Source organism: Panthera leo, chromosome C1, assembly GCF_018350215.1.
Source record: "Panthera leo isolate Ple1 chromosome C1, P.leo_Ple1_pat1.1, whole genome shotgun sequence".
In the NCBI taxonomy this organism is placed as follows: domain Eukaryota; kingdom Metazoa; phylum Chordata; class Mammalia; order Carnivora; family Felidae; genus Panthera; species Panthera leo.
This window is the reverse complement of record NC_056686.1, coordinates 115799335-115804812: the sequence shown is the minus strand read 5'-3', so window position 1 is coordinate 115804812 and position 5478 is coordinate 115799335.

Below are 5478 nucleotides of genomic sequence, written 5' to 3'. Positions count from 1 at the left end.
CAATCTGTGACAAAGCAGGGGAAAGTGCCTCCGCTTTGCAAGACGGGTCTCCAAGCAGAGTCGTTGGGGCGCAGTGCAGTGGGGGCTTCCATTCCTGGTTCCTTCTGGAGCCTTCTCTCTCTTTCTCACCCAGATATGTGTCCAGGAGGCCAGGAGAGGGAGCGAAGCAGCAGCAGGGCTCGCCTCACAGGTCCTTCTGCACGTTTCTTTGCACGTTCTTTCCCGGGAATGGCGAGCTCTCTGCTCCCTGGGAAGGTGGCCGTCAGTTGAGCAGGCGTCACAAGCCCCTGGCCTTCTGTCTGGGAAAGAGCCCCAGACTCCCTGAAAAGCAGACTTGACCCAGTTCACCAAACCTACGTCCCTAGGCCATCTGAACCCCTTGGTGCAGGCCGGACTGAGGTGACTGTCCTGCTTCAGGGGCTGAGCGCTAAGGTCACTCGGGGGATGCCTGTCTCCCCAAAGTTTGGGCCCCACCCTGTCAACGTCCCCCTCACCCCAGACTCCAGATCCTGCCCACAGTCATCCCTGGATGGGTGAAGCAGCCATGCGGACAGACGTCCTGCTTCCTTATTTCTGTGCCCGTCGGCCGCCCCCGAATCCCAGAATAGACATTTCCCTATCAAGAAGCACAAATAATGGAAGAAGAAAAAAGGTGCCCCTTATCGGAGTAGATTGCTTGGCCCGAAATAGCCCTATAACAAATGCGCTTCTGAAGTACCTCTTGATGAGATCTATGAACATTTGTAGTATTTTACATTGAGCTTAATAATTTATTAACGTTTAATATTTCACAAGAGTAAAGCAGGAAAGCTGATGAAATTTTCATATCTGCTATTATAAGCTAAATGGAAAGTGAGGCGCAGCTGGGTGGTGCTGTGGGCCTGATGCCGGGTGTGCGCCCTCGTCCGCGGGCCCAGCCGGCCAGAATGGCCCCCTCTGCCTGTCACCCCAGGGCTTGCCCAGACCCCAGAGGTCCCGTGCACTCGGGAGACCCAGATGCTCGGGGGGGTCGGCGATTTGCACAAGCAGTAAGACCCAGTTATGGCGTGATTCGATCAGGGCCAAGCACCTCTCCTCTGTTTCCTGGATTTTCCTCGCTGGTCTGTTTTGATGCCTCAATTGTCCATCATTGAGATAGATTGTATTCCCTGTGACAGAATCAACACCCTCGGAAGCCTGGCTGGTACCTAATAGTAGCAAATGGGATTCAGGGTTCTAAAATGTTTACTATGAACAATTCGTTAATTTCTCACACCCATCCTAGGAGACAGGAGTTCTTATTCTCATTTTACAGATGAGAAAACTGAGGCACAGCAAAGGGCAGCAGTTTGTGTAGGGTCCTCCTCCTCCTCCCCTCCCCCTCCCCCTCCTTCTTCTTTTTATAAGATTTTATTTTATTTAAAAAAAAATTTTTTTTAACGTTTATTTATTTTTGAGACAGAGAGAGACAGAGCATGAATGGGGGAGGGTCACAGAGAGAGGGAGACACAGGATCTGAAGCAGGCTCCAGGCTCTGAGCCGTCAGCCCAGAGCCCGACGCGGGGCTTGAACTCACGGACCGCGAGATCGTGACCTGAGCCGAAGTCGGACACTCAACCGACCGAGCCACCCAGGCGCCCCTAAGATTTTATTTTTAAGTGATCTCTACACCCAACATGGGGCTCGAACTCACAACCCCGAGATCAAAAGTTGTTTGCCTCTCGGACTGAGCCTCCCAGGCGCCCCCAGAGTCTATCTTCCTAACTCTCGCACTAAGTGATTTCTCTAAATACAAACCAAGCCAACCAACCAACAGTTTATTGCATCCTTACCAAGCACACTGCTCTGGACATAGACAGTTGACCCTTGAACAACACGGGTTTGAAACGTGCGGATCCATTACATGCGGATTCTTTTTGATGAACACATACAGAACTGTAGGTGCCTTTCCTCTTCCTTATGGTTTTTAAAATAATATTATCTTTTCTCTAGCCTACTTTGTTGCAAGAATACGGGCAAAATGTTTTAATCGGCCATTTATATTATTGGTAAGGCTTCGGGTCGACAGTCGGCTGTTAGTAGTTAAGTTTGTTGGGCAGCCAAAAATTGAACGCGGGTTTTTGGCTGGGGGCGGTCGGCACCTGTGACCTTTGTGTTGTTCAAAGGTCAACTGCACTCTAGAGGAGATAAAACAGCGAGACTTTTTGTCTGAGTGACACAGTACATGGCATGCCCTCTGAGGTCGGCGGGGCCTCTGGTCCTCCACTTGTCAGCTGATTGACCCTGGGCAAGTTACCCAGTCATTCGGAGCCTCAGAAATAGTCCCTGCCTCGCAGGTTTGCTCCGAAGGTGAAAGCAGATCAATTTTTTAAAAAGGGCATACAGGGGGGTGCCTGGGTGGCTCAGTCGGTTAAGCGTCTGACTTTGGCTCAGGTCATGATCTCGCGGTGCGTGGGTTCAAGCCCCACATCGGGCTCTGTGCTGACAGCTCGGAGCCTGGACCCTGCTTCAGATTCTGTCTCCCTCTCTGTCTGACGCTTCCCTGCTCACACGCACTCTCAAGAATAAATAAATGTTTAAAATAAAATAAAATAAAATAAAATAAAATAAAATAAAGTAAAATAAAAAACTGCATACAGGAGCATGGTTGGCAAACTATGGCCAGTGGGCCAAATCTGGTCTGCCAGCTGTTCTTTTGGGTCTTTAGCAGCTTTATTGAGATATAATTCATATAAATACAATTTGTCAACTTAAAGTGTACAATTCAATGGTTTTTAGTATATTCACAGATACATGCAGCCATTACCACAGTTTTAGAAAATTCTCATCATGTCAAAAAGAAACCAGTACCCTTTAGCTGTTTCTGTCCCCCCGACATCTCCCCATTTCCCTTCTCTCCCCTAAGCAACCACTAATCTACTTTCTGTCTCTGTAGATTTTCCTTCTGGATATTCCATTCATATGAATGGAATCATATAATATATGGTCTTTTGTGACTGTTTTCTTTTTTAAAAAAAATGTTTACGTGTGTGTGTGTGAAAGAGAGAGAGAGAAAGAGAGAGAGAGAGAGAGAGAGAGAGAGAGAATGAGCAGGGAGGGGCAGAGAGAGGGAGACACAGAATCTTAAGCAGGTTCCAGGCTCTGAGCTGTCAGCACAGAGCTTGACTGGGGGCCCAAACTCATGAACCGCAAGATCATGACCTGAGCTGAAGTCGGACGCTTAACCAACTGAGCCACGCAGGCGCCCCTGTGACTGTCTTCTTTTACTTAGCAATTCTTATGGCTGGATAATATTCCAGTCCAGGGATCTACCATATTTTTTTCCCCCATTCATCAGTTGATGGACACTTAGGTTTCTACCTTTTGGCTCTGTGATGCCACTGCTTTTGTAAGTAAAATTTCATTGCAACATAGCCATGCCCAGGACTGGGATTGGGTAGGAGAAGCAAGGAGCCCAGGGTACAAGAATTCAGCAGATGCACACTCTCTGGGTCCTGCAAGGACCTCACCACGCCTGGGTCGGCCCTGGCCACGCCTAATCATTTAAAACAAAAACACATGACTGCTTTTGCCCTAGAATGGTAGGACAGAATAATTGTGACATAGACTGTCTGACCCACCAAGTCTAAAGTGTTTACTTATGTGGCCCTTCACAGAAAAAGTGTGCTCACACTTCTCCTTCAGCAACAGATTTTTGCCCCTGTACTCTCAAGTGTGGAAGACAAGACAAAAACCAGAACTTAATGAGTCACCTAAGACTCACGGCTTAGCCTCGTATCAGCCTTTTCTTTGGCTGTGTCTGGATGGGCCACTGAAAATGATGAAGTGGCGTTAGACCCTAAAACGCAACTTCTGGGATGGAAACTTGTCCTCTACAAGTCGTAATATTCCAAAGCACCATTCTAGAGCCTGCATGCTTTAGCATCAAAACTGTATGGCTTCCCGTTCAACTTAAACTACCCTTTCCCAAATGTTGTACCCGTTTTTCTAAATTTTGAAATTGAGGAATAATTAACATACAATGTTACATTCATTTCAGGTGTACAACATATAGATTTGACAATTCTATACTTTATGCAATGCTCGCCACAATACGCGTAGTCACCATCTGCTACCACACGATATTATCACAGGATTATTATTACTCTATTTCCGATGCTGCACTTTTCATCCTCGTGACTTATTTATTTTACAGCTGGAAGTGTGTACTTTATTTCATTTTTTTTTGCTGTTCATTTTATTTTTGAGAGAGAGAGTGTGCATGTGAGTGGGAGACAGGCAGAGAGAGAGGGGGACAGAGGATCTGAAGCCAGCTCTGCACTGACAGCAGAGAGCCTGATGTGGGGCTTGAACTCAGGAACTGTGATATCATGACCTGAGCCGAACTCAAGCATTTCATGGACTGAACCACCCAGGTGGCCCGGAACTTTGTACCTCTTAATCCCCTTCATCTGTGTCACTCATCTGCCCCCTTGGCAACCACTGATTTGTTCTCTGTATTTAAGAGGATGTTTGTTTGTCTGCTCATTCATTTCCATCTAATCGAAGCTTTGATGTTTGAGATTGGAATACAGAATCCCTAATACCTATGAAGGTGTGTGCCAGCCTTTCAAGCAGGGATTTGTTTTACTTGTGTTGTCAGTGTTATAAGGAGTGATGTTATCCTTGTCATGAATGAGTCCTTCTCTTACTGATCACTCTGGAAAACCCCCTTTGCCGCTCCCCTCTTTTTTAGGCTGGAAGATATTACAGTGGAAAGAACATTGCTATTAGAATCCACATCCTTTGATTGTAATTCTGACTCTGCTGTGAAGTAGGAAAATGGCTGTGTGGCCTTGGGCAAGTCATGTTACCTCCTTATTAAACAGTGGAAGTGGTCCCCACCTCACTAGGTCACTGTAAGAAGAAAGGGTCAGAGAAAGCAAGCACTATATATAAGGGCAATATGATTGTTTGTTGTGGACTCAAAATTGTGGGAAGAACTTTAAAGAAAATGAAGGATGGCTTTGATGTACCTCATCTCAATGTTCCTTCTCTTCTGGTGGTTGGGATCACGTCAAAATCGTTCCTAGGGATCTTCCCGCTCTTTCTTCTTTACTACTTTTCTTTCACAATCAAAGTATATCCTACAGGGGCACCAGTTAAGCATCCTACTCTTGACTTTGGCTTAGGTCACGATCTTATGGTTAGTGAAATCTAGCCCCAAGTAGGGCTCTGCACTGACAGCATGGAACTTGCTTGGGATTCTCTCTTCCTCTCTCTCTGCCCTTCCCCTGCTCACACGTGCTCACACACGCACTCTCTGTCTCAAAATAGACAGACATTTAAAAAATATATGTTCTACAAATGATCTGAGCCACCACATTCATGCCAAGGTAGTAATGACTGAGAATATTTTCCTGTGTTAACCGACTCAGAGTTGTTTGCCTTAAGTCAAGAGCTTTGTGCTCAAAGAACACCTTTCCAATATTGGAATGCGCCAAGTGTGAGACAGAGTGA